The 27,921-nt window shown below is 40.4% G+C and overlaps 1 protein-coding gene and 1 pseudogene across 1 annotated transcript in view; both read right to left on the bottom strand.

The window, feature by feature from the left end:
- LOC112823825 (AGBL carboxypeptidase 4) overlaps positions 1-27,921 on the bottom strand; it is a 1,550,619-nt gene that overhangs the window by 476,553 nt on the left and 1,046,145 nt on the right. The window lies entirely within an intron of this gene.
- On the bottom strand, positions 15,674-16,581 carry LOC112823824 (mitochondrial carrier homolog 2-like; annotated as a pseudogene).

Below are 27,921 nucleotides of genomic sequence, written 5' to 3'. Positions count from 1 at the left end.
ATGTAATGTATGGTGATTAACATAACATAATAAAACAAAATTAAATTAAAAAAAAGAATAGCGTGTACAGTGAGGACAATAACATGTCCCCCTTCTTACCTCTACTCCCCTGCCACATTGACATTTGTGTGAGGAGGCCCCGCCCCAAGGAAAGCTACTTCTCTGAGACCAGCCTGACCCATAGTCAGCACAAGTGGGAAGCTGTACTGACGTTTTTTCTCTGGTCAATGTAATCAGTGTAGACATTCCAAGTGAATAATTTAGGTCTCCTAAAATAAACCAACTGGAGCCAAGATTGTCAAATGCGGTTGTCTACCTTGATCAAAGTAACCAGGTAAATAACCAAAACTCACCCCCTTCTCCTGTAGACATAGCTTTTTAGGCATTCTTTACTAAGTGATGAGAAAGAGACAAAGTCTTAAAGATATAAAAACAAACACTTTGCATTTGTGTACTTTAGAAATGCAATATGCTGTTAAATTATAGTTACCAATTGAGAAACGAATTTGTGCCAGGCAATATGGGGAAACTGCTTTATAAACCTCATCTTTTTAAATAACAGACTTTTGAGACAAATTGCTTAGGTTTAGATGCCAAGTCCCAACTCTACCACTACTAGCTGTGTGATTTTAAGCTAGTTAATTAAACTCTCTGCTTCAATTTCCTAATCTGCAAAATGGTCAGAGTAACAGGTCTCAAAAGATGTTGTGAGAGTTAACAAGCTATTTACATACCAAGAGCTTACGTTGCACTGCGTGTGGCACATATAAGTGCTCAATAAATGTTAGCTTTGGTTTATATTACTCCTGATAAATACTTTGACGATTAAGGGTTATTATTCCAAATGTGCAGATAAAGAAATAGGCAGAGTAATGTGAAATAATTTGCTAAATTTGGTAATGAATTAGTAGTGAAGCTGAAATTCAAACACTGATCTGTCTGACTCCAAAACCTTTACATTTTCTTTCCATGTGAGAGAGTAGCATGCTTATTGTTACTACTGTGGCTATTGTTATTACTATCATCATCACCAATGGCATTAATAAAAACGCCCTCCATAGGCACAGCACTTCCAAGGCTTCAAAGAAAATGTAGATACATTTACACAAAATTACCAACCCTCAGGCCTATACTTGACTCCATGGAACCTTAGCTGCACTCCCCGTCCTAGGACAGGGGTCATCTCTGTGGCACCCTCAACAGGTCATCTGTGCAAGCTGGACTTTAAGAGTTCTGAGAGGAAATAACCAGAAAGGATCACTCTTGGGTAGAGCAGAGCTGGACAAGGCAGAGGCACCATTATATGGGAGGCTCCAGTATTGAGGAAGACCTCAGAGATGGAAACATACCTATCATTCTTCCTGAACACATTTAGGCCCTCAGACTGCACAGAGGAAGGATCCTGGAGAAGGAGGTCTCCCTAGACCTAAGGAAGGGTGGGCCTGAAGGAAGGGCAGTGGAATGAGCTTCACCCACTCAGAGATAATTGTGGAGGAACAGGAGCCCAGAGCAAGAACTAACACCAAGGAAATCTGGAGAGTTGTCTCATCTTTGCTTTAGGTTAATCTGCTACCTTCTTCCCCAATTCTGTGCCTGCAGGTGTAACAGAGAACCTTGGAATAGAAAAGGACATATGGCCTTGTTTTGTGGGGCAAAGATGTGGAGAAGCTGGAAGGACTGAATCAGCCTCCCCAAGTAGGCTAAGGGAAGGAAGCCCAGAAGAACAAGGGTAGAAACACAGTTGCAGAGAAGATGGAGGCAGGCAAGGCCAGAAGGCAAGCCAGGAAGGAGGCAAAATAGAGGCCTTAGAGGCAACTTTGTCCTGAGAAAGAACCCTGGAGACTCAAGAAGATAAAGCCCTCTTCACTGCCATGTGAGCACTTCCATGATCTTATTAGGTGCTCATAATAACAAAGAGTAGTCAGTGAAAGGACCCATGCAGAATAAGAGCATACATTTTGAAGTCAGACAGACCTGGGTACAAATCCTGGTTCTACCACTTACTAGCTATGTGAGATAAGCCCTAGTTTCTTCACCTAGATAAGGTAATAATAATGGCAACCTATTGTTAGTCCTGAAGATGAAATGATTACGTGAGATAAAAACAGAGCCTGACACGTGGTGTACAGGGAGAAAATGGTAAATAACATGACTAAAAGCGGTTCTCTTTGACGAAAGGCAAACAACATGAGATTCCTAATCAGGAAACCAAGGTCATATACCTAGATACTATAGATTTCTTCACTTCCTTAGCTGGGCAAAGAAGGTGTTAGAAGACAAATCTTTCAGGGCCTTTGTAGGTCTAAACTTTCACGACTTCAGCCACTCACAGCACAGGCATCATGAATGGGAGAAAGAGATGGAAACTCCCAGCCATCTGTCTTCCCTCCCAACTCCTGTAAAATGGCAGCTTGGACAAATAATATCAAGATTGGATAATATTCTGCTGACCTAGTTAGACAAAGTTAAGAAACTCTTAAATATGTATGAATATTATTGAACGAAAAAGAGGAGGCTGATTCAAGTAGCTGCAGTGCATATTAATATCTTATTATTAGCCACTTTAATGTAGGAAATATACTGGAAAATGCCTTTCTTATAAAATACAATTTGGAGAAGAGAATACCTCTATTCTTTTCTCAGCAAATAATTGTCTTTTAATGCCAAACTATGACAAATAAGCCAGAGAAATCAAATGATATTGGAAGATGAAGTTAAATAATTTAGGAAAAAAGAAATACAACATTTAATAAATTAATCCAATTGAAGGCACAATAGAGAAAACAAGGTAGGATTTTTATGTTCCTTTTTCTGAAATGATATCTCTTTGGGAAGGCAAACAGGGAATTTGAACATTTTCCACAGTTTCTCCTTTTAAGAGAGATATGAACCAATATATGTATTCAACAAAAATTTCTTGAGAACTTACTGTGAACCCAGCAACTCTACAGCCACAAAGAGGAATACAATCCGTGTCATGGCATCGGGACTTTATTCCTTCTTATGGAATTTGTGTGAACATACATTTTTAATTCTCTTAAATGTATACCTAGGAGTTGAATTACTGGGCCATAGGGTAATTCTATGCTTAACATTTTGAGGAACTGCCAAATGTTTTCCAAAGCAGATGCACCATTTTCTATTCTCGCCAGCAATATATGAGGGTCTCAGTTTCTCCATATTCTCCCCAACACTTGTTACTGTCCTTCTTTTATTTTTTATTTTTTGAAAGATTTTATTTATTTTATTTTTGAGAGAGGGAGAGCATGCATGAGTGCATGAGCAGGGGGGAGGGGTAAGGCGTAGAGGGAGAAGCAGACTCCCTACTGAGCAGGGAGCCCTATGCGGGACTTGATCCCAGGACCCTGGGATCATGACCTGAGCGTAAGGCAGACATTCAACCGACTGAGCCACCCAGATGCCCCTTTCCTTCTTTTATTATACAGAGGTCGAGATGTGATACTTCACTGTGGTTTTAATTTGCATTTCCCTGATGGCTCATGATGTGAAGTATTTTTTTTTTTTTACGTTGAGTATCCTTTTATGTGTTCATTGGCTATTTTTTATCTTCTTCGGAGAAATGTCTATTTAGATCCAGTGCCCATTCTTAAACTATGGGTTTTTATTTTTTATTTTTTTTGTCTTTTTATTGAATAGTAGGAGCTCTTTATATATTCTTGATAAAGTTTCTTTTCAGATACATGATTTGAAAGTATTTTCTCGCATTCTGTAGCTTGTCTTCCCACTTTCTTGATGGTATCATTTGCAGTATAAAAGTTTTTAATTTTCACAAAGTCCAATTTGTATTTTGTTGTTTGTGCTTTTGGTGTCATATCTAAGAAGTCATTGACTAACCCAAGATCACAAAGATATACTCTTATGTTTTCTTCTAAGAAATTTATAGTGTTTACTTCTTACAGATAAATCCACATTTAAAGAATTTTTTTTCCAACAAAAAAGAGAATAAGGAAGCAGGAAAAGGAGGAACCAGAGATCAGCATTGCGGTGTTAGAAGAAAAGAAATGGCAGCAGCAGCCTCACTGGGAGAATGGTGAACCACAGGGAGGTCCTGGCAGGTAGCCCTTGACTTTTTCATCCCTCATTTCCCCATGTCTGTTAACAATCCTACAGAGACAAGCAGAATGCTACTAATAGGATTCTAGGAAAATGTCCAGTTCATTTATCAAATCTCCCTGTAGCAGGACATTTTTGTTAGAAAATGGATAATAATGATTTGCAGCTAATTCTATTTTCTTTTCCCTAAGAGCCTGTAAGAAGTCAGCCCCCATTGCCTGTCTTTCTCAGTTTCCAACAACTATCTTTGTGATACTTCTGCCCTTTGGGAATGGCCAAGAGATAACATCAGAACGAGTTGACAGATGCGTTTTATTCCTCCCTTCACCCTTTTTCCTTCTGTATAAGAGAGGTAATATTTGAGCTCTATCTCGGAGGACTTAATGGGTGAAAGGAGCTCAAATATTACCTCACCTATACAGTTCTTAAGATCTTGTCCATGTTCCTATAGTTCTTTTCCCACCCTCCACCAATAACCTATATCTTGATTTCTTCTAAACAGGTATTACCACTTATGAGTAGTATACTCTTAAAAAAGATACTTAACCTCTCTATGTCTGTTTCCTCATGTGCAAAATTGGGATAATAGTAGTACCTGCTTCATAAAGTTGCTGAAGCTGATTAAATGATAATAAAGCAGCTAGGATAGTACTTGACATGGAGTAAATACTCTAAATGTTAGCTGTTCTCATTTTTATCTGACAAATTGTATACCTTCAGGGAGCTTAGAGTCTGCTAAGGGAAATCAGTATAGCAAATGCATTATATCCAAATAGTTACAAACAATTCAGGAGGCACTTTCACATCTGTTATCTAATATCTACTAGAAGTGTCTTGTGACAATAGCCTAAAGCTAAATCACAGTGCCTAGTTAACAGATGAGGCTTAAAGAGATTATTTGAGGGGGATAGGAACAAGATGGCCGAGGCTTAGGAGACCTGGATTTGGTCTGGTCTCAGGAATTCAGCTGAATAGGGATCAAACCGTTCTGAACACCTAGGAACTCAACAGGAGACCGAAGAAGAGAGTAGCAACAACTCTCTGAACAGAGAAGAGACCACTTACTGGAAGGTAGGACGTGCGGAGAAGTGAATCCGAGGCAAGATTCGGGAGGATAGACGGCGGGGGAGGGGGGCCTCCGACGGCCGCTTCTGGCAAGTGATAGAGCCGCGGAGTACAAAATCGGAAATTTTACAAGCCGGCTCTGCTGAGGGATGTCGCTCCAGTGGCTAAGCAGGGGTGGAACCCTCGTGGGACAGTGTGGTCTCAGGACCCTCGGGGTCACAGAAAGACCGGGGGTGCCTGAGTGCAGCAGAGCTCCCAGGTATCGGAGCAGGGAAGCCGGCTGCAGAGACAGAGCCGAGGCGTGGGCTCTCAGCTCGGGGTTGCCATAAACCGTGATCTGCGGCCGAATCGGGCCACTGCTCCTCCAGCAGGGACCCAACAAGCAGCAGATCCGGGGAGACTCCCCTCCCTCCCCCGGGAGGAGCGGCGTGGGAGCGCACCGCAGGGACCTGCTGGGTTTGGAGACTCCACACGGGGTTGGGTGCCAGAGATAGAAACGCTCAGTCACAGGCCGGGTGAGCACTGAGTGTGGCCAGAGACCGAGGAGACGGAAGTGACTGAGTGCTTTTCTCTGGGGGCGCACTGAGGAGTGGGGCCCCGAGTTCTCAGCTCCTCCGAGTGGAGATTGGGAGGCCACATTTTCATCCTGGTCCTCCAAAGCTGTACCAGAGCTTGCAGGGAACAAAAGCTCCTGAAAGCAAACCCGAGCAACTTGCTTAGCCCCGACCGACAAGGGTGGGGCACTTCCGCCTCCGGCAAAGACATTTGGGAACCACGGCAACAGGCCCCTCCCCCAGAAGATCAGCACGAACCACCAGCAAGCCAAGACCAAGTTTACCGATCAAGGAGAACAGGAGAACTCCAGCGCTAGGGGAATACTGCACATAGAATTCAGGGCTTTTTTTACCATGATTCATTAGTTTATCAAAGTTAATTTCTTAAATGGTTTTTTTTTAATTTTTCTTTTTCCCTTTTTCAACCAACATCTTATCAATCCCTTTTTTTTAAAAAAAACATTTTTTATTTTTCATTTTTAGAGTCATATTATATCCCTTCATAGTAGTTACCCTTATTTTTGGCATATATATATAAGTTGTTCTCTCTTTAAAATTTTGAGATACAGTTTCTTCTAACAGATCAAAATATACCCTAAATCACTAGTGTATGGCTATGTTCTAGTCTCCGGCCTGATCACATTCTCTCCTTTTTTTTTTCTTTTTTAAATCTTCTTCTTTCTTTTTTCAAACAACTTCTTATCATATCAATTCCTTTTATAAAATCTTTTATAATTTTCATCTTTGCAGTCATCTTCCATCCCTTCATTGTATCAACCCTTATTTTGTACATATATAAGTTTTTCTTCCTTTAAAATATTAGGAGGCACTTTTTTCTAACAGACCAAAATATGCTCAAAAGCTAGTGTGTGGCACTGATCTATGCACTAGCCTGATCATATTTGATCATATTCGGTTTTTACGTATTGTTCTGTTTTTGTGTTTATCTTTTTCTTTTTGTTTTTTTTTCTTTCTTTTCTCATTCTTTTTTTTTTTCTTTCTTTCCCTTTCTTTTCCCCTGGTTTCAGGTCTTTTCTGATTTGTATAGAATATATTTGCTGGGGACGTTGTTAACCTGTTAGCATTTTGTTCTCTCACTCATCTCTTCTCCTCTGGACAAAATGACAAGATGAAAAAAATCACCTCAGCAAAAAGAACAAGAGGTAGTACCATCAGCCAGGGACCTACTCAATTCGGACATAAGTACAATGTCGGACCTAGAGTTTAGAATCATGACTTTAAAGATACTAGCTGGGCTTGAAAAAAGCGTGGAAGTTATTACAGAAACCCTTTCTGGAGAAATAAAAGAACTAAAATCTAACCAAGTCGAAATCAAAAAGGCTATTAATGAGGTGCAATAAAAAATGGGGGCACTAACTGCTAGGATAAATGAGGCAGAAGAGAGAATCAGCGATAGAAGACCAAATGATGGAAAATAAAGAGGTGGAAAAAAAGAGAGATAAACAACTACAGGATCACGAGGGCAGAATTCGAGAGATAAGCGATACGATAAGATGAAACAACATTAGAATAATTGGGATCCCAGAAGAAGAAGAAAGAGAGAGAGGGGCAGAAGGTATATTGGAGCAAATAGTAGCAGAGAACTTCCCTATGTGAGGAAGGAAACAGGCATCAAACTCTGGGAGGCACAGAGAACCCCTCTCAAAATTAATAAAATTAGGTCAACATCCCGACATCTAATACTAAAACTTACAAGTCTCAGAGACAAAGAGAAAATCCTGAAAGCAGCTCGGGAGAAGAGATATGTAAACTACAATGGTAGAAACATTAGATTGGCAACAGATCTATCCACAGAGACCTGGCAGGCCAGAAAGGACTGGCATGATATAGTCAGAGCACTAAATGAGAAAACTATGCAGCCAAGAATACTATATCCAGCTAGGCTGTCATTGAAAATAGAAGGAGAGATAAAAAGCTTCCAGGACAAACAAAAACTAAAGGAATTTGCGAACACGAAACCAGCTCTCCAAGAAATATTGAAAGGGGTCCTCTAAGCAAAGAGAGAGCCTAAAAACAGCATAGACCAGAAAGGAACACAGACAACATACAGTAACAGTCACCTTACAGGCAATACAATGGCATAAATTCATACCTTTCAATAGTTACCCTGAATGTAAATGGGCTGAATGCCCCAATCAAAAGACACAGGCTATCAGATTGGATTAAAAAACAAGACCCATCAATATGCTGTCTGTAAGAGACTCATTTTAGACCCAAAGACAGCCCCAGATTGAAAGTGAGGGGGTGGAAAACCATTTACCATGCTAATGGACACCAAAAGAAAGCTGGAGTGGCAATCCTTCTATCAGACAAATTAGATTTTAAAACAAAGACTGTAATAAGAGATGAGGAAGGACACTATATCCTACTTAAAGGGTCTATCCAACAGGAAGATCTAACAATTGTCAATATCTATGCCCCTAACATGGGAGCAGCCAATTACATAAGGCAATTAATAACAAAAGCGAAGAAACACATGGACAACAATACAGTAATAGTGGGGGACGTTAACACACCCCTGACGGAAATGGACAGATCATCTAAGCAAAAGATCAACAAGGAAATAAAGACGTTAAATGACACACTGGACCAAATGGACTTCACAGACATATTCAGAACATTCCATCCCAAAGCAACGGAATACACCTTCTCCTCTAGTGCCCATGGAACATTCTCCAGAATTGATCCCATCCTAGGTCACAAATCAGGTCTCAACCGGTACCAAAAGATTGGGATTATTCCCTGCATGTTTTCAGACCACAATGCTTTGAAACTAGAACTCAATCACAAGAGGAAAGTCGGAAAGAACTCAAATACATGGAGGCTAAAGAGCATCCTACTAAGGAATGAAAGGGTCAACCAGGAAATTAGAGAAGAATTAAAAAAATTCATGGAAACCAATGAAAATGAAAACACAACTGTTCAAAATCTTTGGGATACAGCAAAGGCCGTCCTGAGAGGAAAGTATATAGCAATACAAGCCTTTCTCAAGAAACAAGAAAGGTCTCAAATACACAACCTAACCCTACACCTAAAGGAGCTGGACAAAGAACAGCAAATAAAGCCTAAGCCCAGCAGGAGAAGAGAAATAATAAAGATCAGAGCAGAAACCAATGAACTAGAAACCAAAAGAACAGTAGAACAGATCAACGAAACTAGGAGCTGGTTCTTTGAAAGAATTCACAAGATTGATAAACCCCTGGCCAGACTTATCAAAAAGAAAAGAGAAAGGACCCAAATCAACAAAATCATGAATGAAAGAGGAGAGATCACAACCAACACCAAAGAAATACAAACAATTATAAGAACATATTATGAGCAACTCTATGCCAGCAAATTAGATAACCTGGAAGAAATGGGTGCTTTCCGAGAGATGTATCAACTACCAAAATTGAACCGGGAAGAAATAGAAAACCTGAACAGACCTATAACCACTAAGGAAATTGAAGCAGTCATCAAAAACCTCCCAACAAACAAAAGCCCAGGGCCAGATGGCTTCCCAGGGGAATTCTGTCAGCCATTTAAAGAAGAATTAATACCTATTCTCCTGAAACTGTTCCAAAAAATAGAAATGGAAGGAAAACTTCCAAACTCGTTTTATGAGGCCACCATTACCTTGATCCCAAAACCAGACAAAGACCCCATCAAAAGGAGAATTACAGACCAATATCCTTGAAGAACATGGATGCAAAAATTCTCACCAAAATCCTAGCCAATAGGATCCAACAGTACATTAAAAGGATTATTCACCATGACCAAGTGGGATTTATCCCTGGGCTGCAAGGTTGGTTCAACATCCGCAAATCAATCAATGTGATACAATACATTAACAAAGGAAAGAACAAGAACCATATGATCCTCTCAATAGATGCAGAAAAAGCATTTGACAAAGTACAGCATCCTTTCTTGATCAAAACTCTTCAGAGTATAGGGATAGAGGGTACATACCTCAATATCATAAAAGCAATTATGAAAAACCTACAGCGAATATCATTCTCAATGGGGCTTTTCCCCTAAGGTCAGGAACGTGGCAGGGCTGTCCACTCTCACCACTGCTATTCAACATAGTATTAGAAGTCCTAGGCACAGCAATCAGACAACAAAAAGAAATCAAAGGCATCCAAATTGGCAAAGAGGACGTCAAACTCTTACTCTTTGCAGATGATATGATACTGTATGTGGAAAACCCCAAAGACTCCACCCCAAAACTGCTAGACCTCATACAGGAATTCAGTAAAGTAGCAGAATATAAAATCCATGCACAGAAATCTGTGGCATTCCTATACACCAACAACAAGACAGAAGAGAGACAAATCAAGGAGTCGATCCCATTTACAATTGCACCCAAAACCATAAGATACCTAGGAATAAATTTAACCAAAGAGGCAAAGGATCTGTACTCAGAAAACTATAAAATACTCATGAAAGAAATTGAAGAAGACACAAAGAAATGGAAAAACGTTCTATGCTCATAGATTGGCAGAACAAACATTGTGAAGATGTCAGTGCTACCTAGAGCAATCTACACATTCAATGCAATCCCCATCAAACACCATCCACCTTTTTCAAAGAAATGGAACAAATAATCCTAAAATTTGTACGGAACCAGAAGAGACCCCGAATAGCCAGAGGAATCTTGAAAAAGAAAAGCAAAGCTGGCAGCATGACAATTCCGGACTTCCAGCTCTATTACAAAGCTGTCATCATCAAGACAGTATGGTACTGGCACAAAAACAGACACAAAGATCAATGGAACAGAATAGAGAGCCCAGAGATGGACCCTCAACTCTATGGTCAACTGATCCTTGACAAAGCAGGAAAGAATGTCCAACGGCAAAAAGACAGTCTCTTCAACAAATGGTGTTGGGAAAATTGGACAGCCACATGCAGAAGAATGAAACTGGATCATTTCCTTACAGCACACACAAAAATAGACTCCAAATGGTTGAAAGACCTAAACGTGAGACAGGAGTCCATCAAAATCCTAAAGGAGAACACAGGCAGCAATCTCTTCGACCTCAGCCGCAGCAACTTCTTCCTAGAAACATCGCCAAAGGCAAGGGAAGCCAGGGCAAAAATGAACTATTGGGATTTCATCAAGATAAAAAGCTTTTGCATAGCAAAAGAAACAGTCCACAAAACCAAAAGACAACCGACAGAATGGGAGAAAATATTTGCAAATGACATATCAGATAAAGGGCTAGTATCCAAAATCTATAAAGAACTTATCAAACTCAACACCTAAAGAACAAATAATCCAATCAAGAAATGGGCAGAAGACATGAAGAGACATTTTTCCAAAGAAGACATCCAAATGTCCAACAGACACATGAAAAAGTGCTCACCATCGCTCGGCATCAGGGAAATCCAAATCAAAACCTCAATGAGATACCACCTCACACCCGTCAGAATGGGTAAAATTAACAAGTCAGGAAACGACAGATGTTGGCGGGGATGCGGAGAAAGGGGAACCCTCCTACACTGTTGGTGGGAATGCAAGCTGGTGCAACCACCCTGGAAAACAGTATGGACGTTCCTCAAAAAGTTGAAAATAGGGCTACCATACGATCCAGCAATTGCACTCCTGGGTATTTACCCCAAAGATACAAATGTAGGGATCCGAAGGGGTACGTGCACCCCAGTGTTTATAGCAGCAATGTCCACAATAGCCAAACTGTGGAAAGAGCCAAAATGTCCATCGACAGATGAATGGATAAAGAAGAAGTGGTATATATACACAATGGAATATTATGCAGCCATCAAAAGGAATGGGATCTTGCCATTTGCAACGACGTGGATGGAACTGGAGGGTGTTATGCTGAGTGAAATAAGTCAATCAGAGAAAGACAAGTATCCTATGACCTCACTGATATGAGGAATTCTTAATCTCAGGAAACAAACTGAGTGTTGCTGGAGTGGTGGGGGGTGGGAAGGATGGGTCGGCTGTGTGATAGACATTGGGGAGGGTATGTGCTATGGTGAGCGCTGTGAATTGTGGAGGACTGTTGAATCACAGATCTGTACTTCTGAAACAAATAATGCAACATGTGTTAAGAAAAAAGAAAAAGAAGAAGACAGCAGGAGGGGAAGAATGAAGGGGCATAAGTCGGAGGGGGAGACGAACCATGAGAGAGGATGGACTCTGAAAAACAAAGTGAGGGTTCTAGAGGCGAGGAGGGTGGGGGGATGGCTTAGCCTGGTGATGGGTATTAAAGAGGGCACATTCTGCGTGGAGCACTGGGTGTTATGCACAAACAATGAATCATGGAACACTACATCAAGAACTAATGATGTAATGTATGGTGATTAACATAACAATAAAAAATTTTAAAAAAGAGGCATAAAGGAAAAAAAAAGGTTATTTGACATGTCAAAGATATAAGTGGCTGAGCCAAAATTAAAACCCCAGTATGGCTCTAGCCCTGATCATCTTCCTAGTTAAATTATAACTGGATAGGGAGTTTCTATGGATATTTTTTGAGGCGGGGAGATGGGGAGCACTAATCTGTGAGGGAAGAGTGGTTAAATAATTGGTCTAAGTTTACATAGTTAATGAGTGGCAGAGTCAGGATTTTAAACCATACAGCTCACACTACGGACTTAGGTATCTAATTTTATTCTCACTGCCTTGTAGGTATTTAGTTAATGTTTGCAGAAAGAATAGACAAATAAGAAAACTTTGCAGTTTTCTGACAGATTTGGGAGTGAGAGGCAGTGGGCTACAGTGGACAATTGAGGTGTTACCAGCTGGGCTTCCAGCTAGCACTGTCCCACTAACTCACTGGGTGACTCAGGAAAGTTCCCTCCCCTCTCTGGGCCCCAATGTTTCCAGCTGCAGGAAGAGAGAGAAGTTTGCAAACACTGTTAACAGCTGAGTCCTTTCTTTAAACTAAGTCTATAAGGAAGGCCAGTGAATAGGGCCTGGCATGCATGGTGTGCACGGCAGGGAATATAAAAGACGCCAAAGCCCTGACTTCACAGAAGTCCCTCTTTTTCCTGCCTCCTCAATGGCATGCCTTTAGGCATGTTCATAGCCTAAATCCCTCCTTAGGGATATAGATAACATGGTTTTAAATCCCAGGACTTGAAGAACTTAAGGTTCTTGTTGGCTTTGACATTCTCTGACTCACATAAAAGAAATGACCTTGTGTCCTAATGTTATATACCTTCTGATTTAACAAAATGGAAATATGGCTTCAGAGAAAGTGACAAAGTATGACCATACCAAGAGGTACCAGAAGGAATTTTGGTTGTAACTGCATGCCTTTCCACTTGCCCCCACTCTTATACATACCCTAAATACAAAAATATTCCCTAAACGTATGAATGGAGGAAAATAGATAGAGAATGAGTAATCAAAAGAGTGACAAGTGTTTTAAAGGGGAAACAGTATATTATAGACTCATGTAACAGAAGTTCTCAAACTAGTCTGGGGAATAGTATATCAGGGAAGAATCCCAGGAGGAAGTGATGTTCAAATTGGATCCTGAAAGCAGAATAGAAAGTAGCTAGGCAAAGGGCCATCAAGAAGGAACATTTCAGGTACATAGGCCAGTCTGTATACAAGTTGGAGAGAAAATCCATGGCTGAAAGAAAGAACTGTAGGGAGGCCAGTGTGGGTAGAGCAGAGAGAGCAAAATGACAGGGATATGAGACAGGCTGAAAAAGCAGGCAGAGGCCAGATTATGCAGGATCTTGTAGACCAAGTTAAGAATTTGTTATTTTATCTTAATCCACTGAGAGGACAGGGTGTTCAGTTGAGTCATTTTCATGGATACTCAAATTATTCAATATGGTGGCAGCAGAGTAGCAGAAAAGACAATTATGGACCAAAGCTCTCCATGATTGAGGGAATTGTCCAAGAAGTCAGCAGATGACAGCAATAAGGAATGGCAGAGGGTTATATAGATTGATGGCATAAGGCTCAAAACATGTCTTTTTATAAAAGGAAGAGGAAAAAATGGCCTAAAAATAGCAATCTGTTAGCACCAAGGATGCCATCTGCCAAGCTAGCTGAGTAGTGTTTATTGAAAAGTCTACTGTCTCTTGGGCAGGCAGGTACCAGAGGATCAGTGAGGCAGTGAGGGAAACACAAGGTTAGGAGAAAGGATGGGACTTTATGGCAGTCACTGTAATGCTGACGTAATTAGGTGAGCAGAATAGAGAGAGAGCATAGAGGCCTTTTCACCTCATATCTCATACCTGTTGGCTAAAGAAGCTGTTGTAATTCCCTGAGAGATGCTGATAGTTTGAACTAGGGCATTGGCAGCAGAGATAAGGAAGGGATAGATTCTAAGGATATTGAGTTATAGCCTCAATCATACTTGGTAACAGATAGCATGCAAGGAGTGAATAAAAAGAAGTTAATAGGACAGGTTTCTGGCATGGGCAACTGGAGTGATGGTGATACATCACTGGACTAGAAAACCCAGGTCTGGAGCAGGTGTATCATAATCTGAGTCTGTCTCTGCAGCATGAGTAAATTAGACATGTGCCTCCTTGTTCTAGCAGTGGAGAACCCAGGGTCACAATTCCCAGTATCTCCTCTTCAGGCCTTTGCTCACCCAGGGCTGAGGTTTGGAATGGATGAGCTACCTGTAGCAGTTGGGTAAGTTGGAAGTCCCTCACCAGATGCTGGGAGGATATATCTGCCTCCAATTAATTGAGACCCTTTTTGGAGGGAATAGCAAAAACAATGCCAAGAGAGTAGTGACTTGTGAAGTGGCCTGCTGGAAGGGACCCAAAACTACTAAGCTTGTTTAATTTAGATTGTCTGATCAGGACAAGGTTTGGTGCAGATGGGGGTCCACAGAACTCTCCTGAGAGGTGGATTAGGGAATGATAATTGAGATTACTAACTTCAAACAATTACTCAATTTAAAACTCAGCCAAAAAGATGTAATTATTTTTCATACATTTGTTTCATCATGTTGCCAGCTGCAATTCCATGATGTTTTACTTCAAAGGGGAAGAAAGAACAATGCGGAAGGAATAGAAAGAATGGAAGGGAGCTATTTTATTTTGAAGTTACCCTGCTGATAAGAATGGTGCTGGCCCTCTCTAGTTTCTTTTCTGTGTTACTGTCTTCTGTCCTCTAACTTGCCTGTCTACAGGGCCATCAGTTCCCTCTAGCTACTTTCTGAGATCTTGGCTTTTCTTCACAAGTCCACATAAGGACTGTTGTAGAAGCTGCCAGGCTCCAAATCTTAAATTCTTCCAATCTCCTTACACTTGCCCACTTTGCTCCTAAACTAAATTGAATTTAACTGAGTTGACTTGGAGGCAGGTAAAACCTTGTTCACTTAGATGACTTATGCTACTGCAGTTAGTAACAAAATCAAACTCAGGGACTGATATAGAATTGATTTAAAAAAATGCCAATCTAGGCATTCCAGAGAAGTCTCTGGTAATATGCATGGATCTCTGTCCTTGGTCTCAGGTCTCAATCCTGCTAAACACTTATATATTTAAATTAATGCTTAAAAAGTATATATTTTTAAAAATCTTAGTGAAGACACTGATCATACAGATAAGAGAATCCAAGAATCAAAATGATCACAGCAAGTTAGAACAAAGGATTAAAACCAATAGTAGGACAACCATAAGGGGTCACAATTATACTTGTAAAATTTATAGGCTAATGTGGTATCCTGGATTGTATCCTGGGACAGAAAAAGAACATCAGTGGAAAAACTGATGAAATCTGAATATAATTTTGTAGTTTAGTGAATAGTAATTTTATCAATGTTAATTTATTTGTTTTGACAAATGCTCCATGGTTGTATATGATTCTAACATTAGAGGAAACTTGGTAAAATTATCCTTTCAATTTTTTTTCCATTTTCTCAAGATTAAATGATTATTTAAAAAGTATGCCACACTATATAGAAATCAACATTCTCTCCCACAATTCTGTGCATCTGGGACAATAGTAATGTCACTGTCCCTGCCCCACATCCTCAAATTAACATTCTTAGGTTACAACAATAAGTCTTCCCAAAGGGGAACTTTTGGAAAAACAAACAATTTCCTCAGCTCATATTTCTCTCTTTTTGTAGCATACACCAGCAATCTATCCAAGAAGTATATATTGGGGAGTAAGGAAGGGATCCACCAGCAAGCCCACAGTTGTTGACAGCCATAAGATTAGAGATAAGCACAAAGCTGTAGGTCAACATATTGGCAAAAAAATCCTATGACAGCTTGGGAATAACTTTCATTTCATACATGGTGAAAACCCCACTGTCCAGTGCATAGGTATTGTCAAGGTAGGCTGGTGAGTTTCAGAGCCACAAAGAAATGATGTCACCTAGGAGGTGAGGAATAAGACCCACAAAAATCCTAGGATGCCCTCTTCCTGAAACATGGTTACTATGGAGTCACAAAGTCCACAGTACTTGGGTTCTTTGCCAGTGAATTGTACCACAGATCTCAGAGTGATCGCGTGAAAAGGATGTGTGATGAGGGCAGCAGCAGAACAAGCCATTGTCTCTCGATTTTTCTCCTTGATAACTTGGTTGAAGGAAGATGTGACTTCTTTCTGTACATTTCCAGGTTCTATTTCCTCAACCTTTTCACACTACTGGTAAAGCTGTAAAACATTACCATGGACCAGTTCCAAGGACTCCTGAACACAGTCTTGGAGTTAAGACCATGAACAACCCATGCTTCCCATCAATGCTCACAAACTGCTAAGCATAACAAAACAGACCAGGAAGCTGACATAATTGTTGCCCCAAAATATTTTGTCCTATTGTTGGAGGAAGAGGCTTATATTCCACCTGGATGAGCACTTTCATGTACATGAGTAGCTGGGACACAAGGTGAGACCGGAGCTCAGGAGCACCTGACTGGCTGTGTCTGCCATGATGGCACCCACAGGTGGTCAACTTGTTTTTTTCTAAATCTAAAATTATTTAAAAATAAAAGGTCCATTTAAAAAAATCAGAGGAATTAAATAGCCTTATTTAATGACAACAAAATCAACTACAGGAAGACTTCACTGCTAAAAGAAGCTAATATAGACTCTTGTTACATTTCTAGAGATTTAGCATTCAGAGCAAGAGAGACAATAATCCTATTCTGCTGTAGGAGGCTTATATTGCCTATAAAATTTTACATTCAGTTCTGATATTTTATAAAGGAAGTTAACAACCTAGATTATGTCCAGAGAACAACAAAGAAGGCACAAAGTTTAGAAACCACAGAATTTGCAGAAATGTAGAATTATGGGGGCAGAGGAGGAAGGAAGGGACTAGCCTGGAGAGGACTCATGAGGGGGGTGTAGTCACTGGCTTGCTGTCTTCACAGACATGTCCCAGGGCTATAGAAGCAAGTACAAGTGAAGCAGACCCAAAGGGAGGAGCTAGAGTCAAGGAGAGAGGTTATGGGGACGTTGCCCTTTCCGGGAATGGTGGAACTTTTTTCTCTTGGATATGGGGCTCAGTCTGCCTCAAGAAATGTGTGAGCAGAGGCTGAAAAGTTGTATTTCTGGAATGTTAAGAGAAGATATTGGTCTATACAATTTAGGTCCTTGCCCATAGGAGATTCCTAATATATTTGCTAAATTTGAATGTGACCCTATAGTCTTTGCCAAACTCTAGAGACTGTGTGAGTTGTTAAGATCAGAGAGACCAGCTTTTCTAGGCATTTCTATAGCATTCTCATTCTTATATATGGTGTTGTGGTGGTAATCTTCCTTGAGGTACTTTTGGCTAACAATTATCTTTGTCTATAAGGGAAAAAAAAGCCAACTGGAAAGACAGGCAGGAGTTAACCTGACTTCTAGATCTGCTGTCATTAGCAGGTGCAGCCTGGAGATGGAAGAGCTTAGTGAAAAATGATCATGATCCTTCCTGCCTGGTTCCTCACTGCCCTCAGGATAAAGTCCAAATTCTTTAGGTTGGCATTCAAGGTACTCCTGGGTCAGCCTCCACCTACCTCTCCTTCTTTCTCCATCACTACTCCTTCTGTTCTCCTTAGGCTGATTCTGTGCTCTTGTCATCTGGAACCACACAAAACTGTCAGGACTCATCATGTGTCTCAGTCTCTGTATCCATATTTTGATTCTCAATTCAAGATGTCTTTGACTTAAGGATTTGTTTCCTCCCTTGTGCCCCTTCTCTACCCACTACTTCTATTATATCAAGTCTCTTACCATCATTGCCATTATTAGTTTTTACATCTGTGTTGCCCACTACATTGAATATTTCTCAGGGACAAGGTGTGTTTGGTATTCATCTTTCTGTCTCCAGCACCCAGTATAGAGCCTGACAGGCAGAAGGTACTCATCAGATATTTATAGGATTAAAGAATGGCTTTGTAAGAATTTAGTAAATGAATATATAGGTGAATAAAATATTTCCCTAGCCAGGACTGCTTTAGAGTCCATTTTTTGGCTTCTACAAAGGTTTGGCTTCAAGTTCCAACTTTATGGTATAGACAAATTACTTCATCTCATTGTGTCTCAGTTTTTAAAAATGCAAATGGAAGAAGGTAATACTGATATATCTCAGAGCTTAAATTCTTCTAAGTGAATCCTTCACCCCAAAACTCATCCCCTTTCCTGATTTAATTTATAGAATATTGTCTGTTTCTTGCTACTAGAATATAAGCCCTAGAGGGCATGGATTTCTACCTGGTTTTCACTGCTATATCCCCAGAACCTGGACCATGCTTGTTCAATGTTGGGCATTCAATAACAGTATGAATCACATAATAAGGTTGTTGTGAGGACTGAGTGACATAATGTGTATGAAGATCACAACATTGGGCCTAGCACATACTAAGCACTCAATTAACTACCAGTATTATAAAATAAAGGGCAGATTAAGAGGCAACATTACAAAAAAAAAAAGAGGCAACATTACAGCAGTCTGATGTCTGAGTCAGAACATACAATCAGGATATCAAGAACATTTGAACCATAATTTATGTTGGAATTGGAAAGGATGCTTTAAATAATCTGGCCTGACTTTCTAAGGCCCAAAGAGATGTGCTGTGCTTTTCCCAAAGTCACAGAGCTAGCCAGTGTCAGAACCTAGACAACATTTTTCCCATACAAATGATTTTCTAGTGATTCCCTAAAATACACTATCCGATTATTTTCTTTGTTAGACACTTCCTTTTGGCAAGTATCCCTAAGTACAGGAATGGCTCTCCATCTAATCTTTTCAAAACACACACACACACACGCAGAGTTAGGTGTTCATCTAATGAGTCCAATGATGTATGAAAATAATACCATATTTTTTGTGCCTGACAGTACGAGGGTTATATGATTGAAAAACTAATATTTGTCAATATTGTATTTACCCCAATGTATCTTTGGGGTAAATACCCAGGAGTGCAATTGCTGGTGAGAAATAAGCAAGATAATATGCATAAAATCTACTTTTGGCTATGTTGGAAGGAGTGTATTGGTAAATCCTATTTTTAAAAAACAAACATAAAGCTGGACAAGACTGACACAACCATTTCAGTGTTTTGGAAATTGACCAAAGACATACAACAATCTCAAAACTGTTATGCTTAAAAAACTGCTGAACTTTGGGTAAAAAGAATGGGAATCTGTGATGTGCTGTGGTTGTTCCATCTTCCCCCAAGTTTGGTGAATGCAGGGGTCTGTTAGGTTAGGCCATACTCTAAGGAGGATTGGAAATTTCTCTGTCATGGTCAAAGGACTCAATTTGGAAAAGTGGGCAGTGCCCACATCTGGAAGTATTGTCTGTGGAAACATTCATCACAGAGGTTGGCAAGTAAGGAGGGCCTGCAGTTGCTTAGCTGGGACAAACATATTCCTGGCTGAGACTGGGTGCAGGCTCAGTAAGACCTGAGAAGGCTCAAGCCAGTCATACACTCTTGAACAACCTTGAAGCTGCACAAATGCTCATGGTAAACACAACACAGAAGGGAAAGTAAAAGTCAGGGCAGACTTGAAAATTGCCCGAACTTTGTGTTCCCCGTACCCATGGGATGATGGAATGTTCTAAAACTGGATTGTGGTGATAGTGTAAAACTATAATTTACTAAAAATCACAGAACTGTACCCTTATAATGGATGAATTATATGGTATATTAATTATACCTCAATAAAGACAAGAATAAGAACAATTAAGACAACAGGAACAAAAAAAGATCTTTTCCATGATATATTTATCTTAAATGTCAGATTGCAGCATTGATGCATATTCAAAGAGATTTTGTTTGGTGAGGTTAGATGGGGCCAGTAGTGAATAACAAAATAAGATGCCACTTCAGATGACACAATTAGTAGCAATAGTAGCTATGGACATGGTGATTAATAGTTCCAGCACTATTCAAAATCTTGCTTTCTGCCTACTTTCCCTGAGATCTGGATGTTGGCATGTTTAGCCTTCCCACTTATAATTATCCTCCCTCCAAATTGGAATAAGGATTAAGTAATTATAGTGGTGCCTTCAGACGTGAGCCATACCAAACACCCTGGAAATGAAGAATTGTCCTGTCTGCAAAAGTATACCAGAAAGCCTTAAAGTCTCTGGCATCTGCTTTGAGGTCCAACTTATAGAGTTTCCCTAAATTAGTTTGGCCAGCCCAGGTATACCCTGCACTTCCGCTAACTCTGATTTCTTAAGATGCTGCTTTGGATAAGGTAATCCCTTTCCCAAAAATCTACTGAGGCTCTCAGTTGGCCCAGTGTAGAAAATGTCGGTGGTCCATCAAAACGCCAGGCTATGGTGGTAGAAGCCATGGGTTTAAACTTTGTCTCTGACATGAACTAGCCATATAGCTTTAGGTAAGTAACTTATCTTTTTAGACTTAGATTATTTATCCCCAAACTGGAATAATTTTACCTACTCCATAAAACCATTGTGAGAAATAAGCAAGATAATATGCATAAAGTACTTGACCCCAAATCTGTGTCCCCCCCAATTCCTTAATATGACAATTAAAGCTTTCTAGAATTTGGCCCTGATATTCCTATTTATCCCAATCTTTTAGTAGGAAGATTCCCTATTCTAATCAAACCAGACTTCTTTATTTTAAATAATTTTATTGTTATGTTAATCACCATATATTACATCATTAGTTTTTGATGTAGTGTTCCATGATTCATTGTTTGTACATAACACCCAGTGCTCCACGCAGAATGTGCCCTCTTTAATACCCATCACCGGGCTAACCCATCCCCCCAAACCCCTCCCCTCTAGAACCCTCAGTTTGTTTCTCAGAGTCCATAGTCTCTCATGGTTCGTCTCCCCGTCCGACTTACTCCCCTTCACTCTTCCCCTCCTGCTATTTTCCTCTTCTTTTTTTTTTTCTTAACATATATTGCATTATTTGTTTCAGAAGTACAGATCCGTGATTCCTCAGTCTTCTACAATTCACAGTGCTCACCATAGCACATACGCTCCCCAATGCCTATCACCCAGCCACCCAATCCCTCCCACCTCCCACCACTCCAACAACCCTCAGTTTCTTTCCTGAGATTAAGAATTCCTCATATCAGTGAGGTCATAGGATACTTGTCTTTCTCTGATTGACTTATTTCACTCAGCATAACACCCTCCAGTTCCATCCACGTCGTTGCAAATGGCAAGATCCCATTCCTTTTGATGGCTGCATAATATTCCATTGTGTATATATATACCACTTCTTCTTTATCCATTCATCTCTCGATGGACATTTTGGCTCTTTCCACAGTTTGGCTATTGTGGACATTGCTGCTATAAACACTGGGGTGCACGTACCCCTTCGGATCCCTACATTTGTATCTTTGGGGTAAATACCCAGGAGTGCAATTGCTGGATCGTATGGTAGCTCTATTTTCAACTTTTTGAGGAACGTCCATACTGTTTTCCAGGGTGGTTGCACCAGCTTGCATTCCCACCAACAGTGTAGGAGGGTTCCCCTTTCTCCGCATCCCCGCCAACATCTGTCGTTTCCTGACTTGTTAATTTTACCCATTCTGACGGGTGTGAGGTGGTATCTCATTGAGGTTTTGATTTGGATTTCCCTGATGCCGAGCGATGGTGAGCACTTTTTCATGTGTCTGTTGGACATTTGGATGTCTTCTTTGGAAAAATGTCTCTTCATGTCTTCTGCCCATTTCTTGATTGGATTATTTGTTCTTTAGGTGTTGAGTTTGATAAGTTCTTTATAGATTTTGGATACTAGCCCTTTATCTGATATGTCATTTGCAAATATTTTCTCCCATTCTGTCGGTTGTCTTTTGGTTTTGTGGACTGTTTCTTTTGCTATGCAAAAGCTTTTTATCTTGATGAAATCCCAATAGTTCATTTTTGCCCTGGCTTCCCTTGCCTTTGGCGATGTTTCTAGGAAGAAGTTGCTGCGGCTGAGGTCGAAGAGATTGCTGCCTGTGTTCTCCTTTAGGATTTTGATGGACTCCTGTCTCACGTTTAGGTCTTTCAACCATTTGGAGTCTATTTTTGTGTGTGCTGTAAGGAAATGATCCAGTTTCATTCTTCTGCATGTGGCTGTCCAATTTTCCCAACACCATTTGTTGAAGAGACTGTCTTTTTGCCGTTGGACATTCTTTCCTGCTTTGTCAAGGATCAGTTGACCATAGAGTTGAGGGTCCATCTCTGGGCTCTCTATTCTGTTCCATTGATCTTTGTGTCTGTTTTTGTGCCAGTACCATACTGTCTTGATGATGACAGCTTTGTAATAGAGCTGGAAGTCCGGAATTGTCATGCTGCCAGCTTTGCTTTTCTTTTTCAAGATTCCTCTGGCTATTCGGGGTCTCTTCTGGTTCCGTACAAATTTTAGGATTATTTGTTCCATTTCTTTGAAAAAGGTGGATGGTGTTTGATGGGGATTGCATTGAATGTGTAGATTGTTCTAGGTAGCACTGACATCTTCACAATGTTTGTTCTGCCAATCTATGAGCATAGAACGTTTTTCCATTTCTTTGTGTCTTCTTCAATTTCTTTCATGAGTATTTTATAGTTTTCTGAGTACAGATCCTTTGCCTCTTTGGTTAAATTTATTCCTAGGTATCTTATGGTTTTGGGTGCAATTGTAAATGGGATCGACTCCTTGATTTGTCTCTCTTCTGTCTTGTTGTTGGTGTATAGGAATGCCACAGATTTCTGTGCATGGATTTTATATTCTGCTACTTTACTGAATTCCTGTATGAGGTCTAGCAGTTTTGGGGTGGAGTCTTTGGGGTTTTCCACATACAGTATCATATCATCTGCAAAGAGTAAGAGTTTGACGTCCTCTTTGCCAATTTGGATGCCTTTGATTTCTTTTTGTTGTCTGATTGCTGTGCCTAGGACTTCTAATACTATGTTGAATAGCAGTGGTGAGAGTGGACAGCCCTGCCACGTTCCTGACCTTAGGGGAAAAGCCCCATTGAGAATGATATTCGCTGTAGGTTTTTCATAATTGCTTTTATGATATTGAGGTATGTACCCTCTATCCCTATACTCTGAAGAGTTTTGATCAAGAAAGGATGCTGTACTTTGTCAAATGCTTTTTCTGCATCTATTGAGAGGATCATATGGTTCTTGTTCTTTCCTTTGTTAATGTATTGTATCACATTGATTGATTTGCGGATGTTGAACCAACCTTGCAGCCCAGGGATAAATCCCACTTGGTCATGGTGAATAATCCTTTTAATGTACTGTTGGATCCAATTGGCTAGGATTTTGGTGAGAATTTTTGCATCCATGTTCTTCAAGGATATTGGTCTGTAATTCTCCTTTTGATGGGGTCTTTGTCTGGTTTTGGGATCAAGGTAATGGTGGCCTCATAAAACGAGTTTGGAAGTTTTCCTTCCATTTCTATTTTTTGGAACAGTTTCAGGAGAATAGGTATTAATTCTTCTTTAAATGGCTGACAGAATTCCCCTGGGAAGCCATCTGGCCCTGGGCTTTTGTTTGTTGGGAGGTTTTTGATGACTGCTTCAATTTCCTTAGTGGTTATAGGTCTGTTCAGGTTTTCTATTTCTTCCCGGTTCAATTTTGGTAGTTGATACATCTCTCGGAAAGCACCCATTTCTTCCAGGTTATCTAATTTGCTGGCATAGAGTTGCTCATAATATGTTCCTATAATTGTTTGTATTTCTTTGGTGTTGGTTGTGATCTCTCCTCTTTCATTCATGACTTTGTTGATATGGGTCCTTTCTCTTTTCTTTTTGATAAGTCTGGCCAGGGGTTTATCAATCTTGTGAATTCTTTCAAAGAACCCGCTCCTAGTTTCGTTGATCTGTTCTACTGTTCTTTTGGTTTCTATTTCATTGGTTTCTGCTCTGATCTGTATTATTTCTCTTCTCCTGCTGGGTTTAGGCTTTATTTGCTGTTCTTTGTCCAGCTCCTTTAGGTGTAGGGTTAGGTTGTGTATTTGAGACCTTTCTTGTTTCTTGAGAAAGGCTTGTATTGCTATATACTTTCCTCTCAGGACGGCCTTTGCTGTATCCCAAAGATTTTGAACAGTTGTGTTTTCATTTTCATTGGTTTCCATGAATTTTTTTAATTCTTCTCTAATTTCCTGGTTGACCCTTTCATTCTTTAGTAGGATGCTCTTTAGCCTCCATGTATTTGAGTTCTTTCCGACTTTCCTCTTGTGATTGAGTTCTAGTTTCAAAGCATTGTGGTCTGAAAACATGCAGGGAATAATCCCAATCTTTTGGTACCGGTTGAGACCTGATTTGTGACCTAGGATGGGATCAATTCTGGAGAATGTTCCATGGGCACTAGAGAAGAATGTGTATTCCGTTGCTTTGGGATGGAATGTTCTGAATATGTCTGTGGAGTCCATTTGGTCCAGTGTTTCATTAAAAGTCTTATTTCCTTGTTGATCTTTTGCTTAGATGATCTGTCCATTTCAGTTAGGGGGGCGTTAAAGTCCCCCAATATTATTGTATTGTTGTCAATGTGTTTCTTTGCTTTTGTTATTAATTGCCTTATATAATTGGCTGCTCCACGTTAGGGGCATAGATATTGACAATTGTTAGATCTTCTTGTTGGATAGACCCTTTAAGTAAGATATAGTGTCCTTCATCTCTTATTACAATCTTTGTTTTAAAATCTAATTTGTCTGATAGAAGGATTGCTACCCCAGCTTTCTTTTGGTGTCCATGAGCATGGTAAATGGTTTTCCACCCCCTCACTTTCATTCTGGGGGTGTCTTTGGGTCTAAAATGAGTCTCTTGCAGACAGCATATTGATGAGTCTTGTTTTTTAATCCAATCTGATAGCCTGTGTCTTTTGATTGGGGCATTTAGCCCATTTACATTCAGGGTAACTATTGAAAGGTATGAATTTAGTGCCATTGTATTGCCTGTAAGGTGACTGTTACTGTATATTGTCTGTGTTCCTTTCTGATCTATGCTGCTTTTAGGCTCTTTTTGCTTAGATGACCTCTTTCAATATTTCTTGTAGGGCTGGTTTTGTGTTTGCAAATTCCTTTAGGTCTTGTTTGTCCTGGAAGCTTTTTATCTCTTCTTCTATTTTCAATGATAGCCTAGCTGGATATAGTATTCCTGGCTGCATAGTTTTCTCATTTAGTGCTCTGAATATATCATGCCAGTCCTTTCTGGCCTGCCAGGTCTCTGTGGATAGGTCTGTTGCCAATCTAATGTTTCTACCATTGTAGGTTATGTATCTCTTCTCCCGAGATGCTTTCAGGACTTTCTCTTTGTCTCTGAGACTCGTAAGTTTTACTATTAGATGTTGGGGTGTTGACCCATTTTTATTGATTTTGAGAGGGGTTCTCTGTGCCTCCTGGAGTTTGATGCCTGTTTCCTTCCTCACATTAGGGAAGTTCTCTGCTATTATTTGCTGCAATATACCTTCTGCCCCTCTCTCTCTTTCTTCTTCTTCTGGGATCCCAATTATTCTAATGTTGTTTCGTCTTATCGTATCACTTATCTCTCGAATTCTGCCCTCGTGATCCAGTAGTTGTTTATCTCTCTTTTTCTCAGCCTCTTTATTTTCCATCATTTCGTCTTCTATATCTCTGATTCTTTCTTCTGCCTGATTTATCCTAGCAGTTAGTGCCCCCATTTTTGATTGCACCTCATTAATAGTCTTTTTGATTTCGACTTGGTTAGATTTTAGTTCTTTTATTTCTCCAGAAAGGGTTTCTCTAATAACTTCCACACTTTTTTCAAGCCCAGCGAGTATCTTTAAAGTCATGACTCTGAACTCTGGGTCTGACATCGTACTAATGTCCGTATTGAGTAGGTCCCTGGCAGACGGTACTACCTCTTGTTCTTTTTGCTGAGGAGATCTTTTTCGTCTTGTCATTTTGTCCAGAGGAGAACAGATGAATGAGAGAACAGAATGCTAACAGGTTAACAACGTCTCCCGCAAATATACTCTATACATATCAGAAAAGAAAGGAAAGAATGAAGAGAAAAAAAAAAGAAAAAAAAGAAAAAGATATCTTTTTCTTTTTGCTGAGGAGATCTTTTTCGTCTTGTCATTTTGTCCAGAGGAGAACAGATGAATGAGAGAACAGAATGCTAACAGGTTAACAACGTCTCCCGCAAATATACTCTATACATATCAGAAAAGAAAGGAAAGAATGAAGAGAAAAAAAAAAAAGGAAAAAGAAAAAGATAAAAACAAACAAAAACAGAACAAAACAAAAAAAAACAATATGATCAACTATGATCAGGCTAGTGCATAGATCAGTGCCACACACTAGCTTTTGGGTGTTTTGGTCTGTTAGAAGAAAGTGCCTGCTAAAATTTTAAAGGAAGAAAGACATATATGTACAAAATAAGGGTTGATACAATGAAGGGATGGTAGATGACTGTAAAGATGAAAAGTATAAAAGATTTTATAAAAGGAATTGATAAGAAGTTGTTTTTAAAATGAAAGAAGATTTAAAAAGAAAAAGAAAAAAGAAAAAAAGAAAAAAAAAGGGAGAGAATGTGATCAAGCAGGAGACTAGAACAAAGCCATACACTAGTGATTTAGGGTATATTTTGATCTGTTAGAAAAAATTGTATGTCAAAATTTTAAAGAGAGAACCACTTATATATATATGCCAAAAATAAGGGTAACTACTATGAAGGGATAAAAATATGACCCTAAAAATAAAAAATAAAAAATGTTTTTTTTAAAAAGGGATAAGATGTTGTTTGCAAACGGGAAAAAGAAAAATTAAAAAAAAAACAGTTAAAAAAATTAACTTTGGAAAACTAATGAATCATGGTAAAAAAGCCATGAATTCTATGTGCAGTATTCCCCTAGCGCTGGAGTTCTCCCATTCTCCTTGATCGGTAAACTTGGTCTTGGCTGGCTGGCTGTTCGTGCTGATCTTCTGGGGGAGGGGCCTGTTGCCGTGGTTCCCAAATGTCTTTGCCGGAGGCAGAATTGCCCCGCCCTTGTGAGTCCGGGCTAAGCAAGCTGCTCGGGTTTGCTCTCAGGAGCTTTTTTTCCCTGCAAGCTCTCAGTACAGCTTTGGAGGACCAGGGTGAAAATGGTGGCCTCCCAATCTCCGCCCGGAGGAGCTGAGAACTCGGGGCCCCGCTCCTCAGTGTGCCCCCAGAGGAAAGCAGTCACTCCCGTCTCCCCGGTCTCTGGCCACACTCCGTGCTCGCCCGGCCTGTGATTGAGTGTTTCTATGTCTGGCACCCGACCCGTGTGGAGTCTCCAAACCCAGCAGATCCCTGAGGTGCGCTTCCGCGCTGCTCCTTCCGGGGGAGGAAGGGGAGTCTCCCCGGCTCTGCCGCTTTTTGGGTCCCTGCTGGAGGAGCAGTGGCCCGACTGGGCCACGGATCACAGTCTATGGCAACCCCGAGCTGAGAGCCCGCGCCTCGGCTCCATCTCTGCAGCCAGCTTCCCCGCTCCGATACCTGGGAGCTCTGCCGCACTCAGGCACCCCCGGTCTTTCTGGGACCCCGAGGGTCCTGAGACCATACTGTCCCGCGAGGGTTCCACCCCCCGCTTAGCCACTGGAGCGACGTCCCTCAGCGGAGCCGACTTCTAAGAGTTCCGATTTTGTGCTCCGCGGCTCTATCACTTGCCAGAAGTGGCCGACGAAGGCCCCCCTCCCCCGCCGTCTATCCTTCCGAGTATCACCTCGGATTCACTTCTCTGCACGTCCTACCTTCCAGAAAGTGGTCACTTTTCTGTTCAGAGTATTGTTACTATTCTTATCTTTGATCTCCTGTTGAGTTCGTAGGTGTTCAGAATGGTTTGATCCCTATTCAGCTGAATTCCTGAGATCAGATGAAATCCAGGTCTCC

Source organism: Callorhinus ursinus, unplaced genomic scaffold (genome assembly GCF_003265705.2).
Source record: "Callorhinus ursinus isolate GAN/ISIS: 27379988/994484 unplaced genomic scaffold, GSC_fseal_2.0 scaffold9, whole genome shotgun sequence".
Classification (NCBI taxonomy): domain Eukaryota; kingdom Metazoa; phylum Chordata; class Mammalia; order Carnivora; family Otariidae; genus Callorhinus; species Callorhinus ursinus.
The sequence above is the reverse complement of the archived record's forward strand: the minus strand, read 5'-3'. Positions and strand labels throughout refer to the sequence as shown.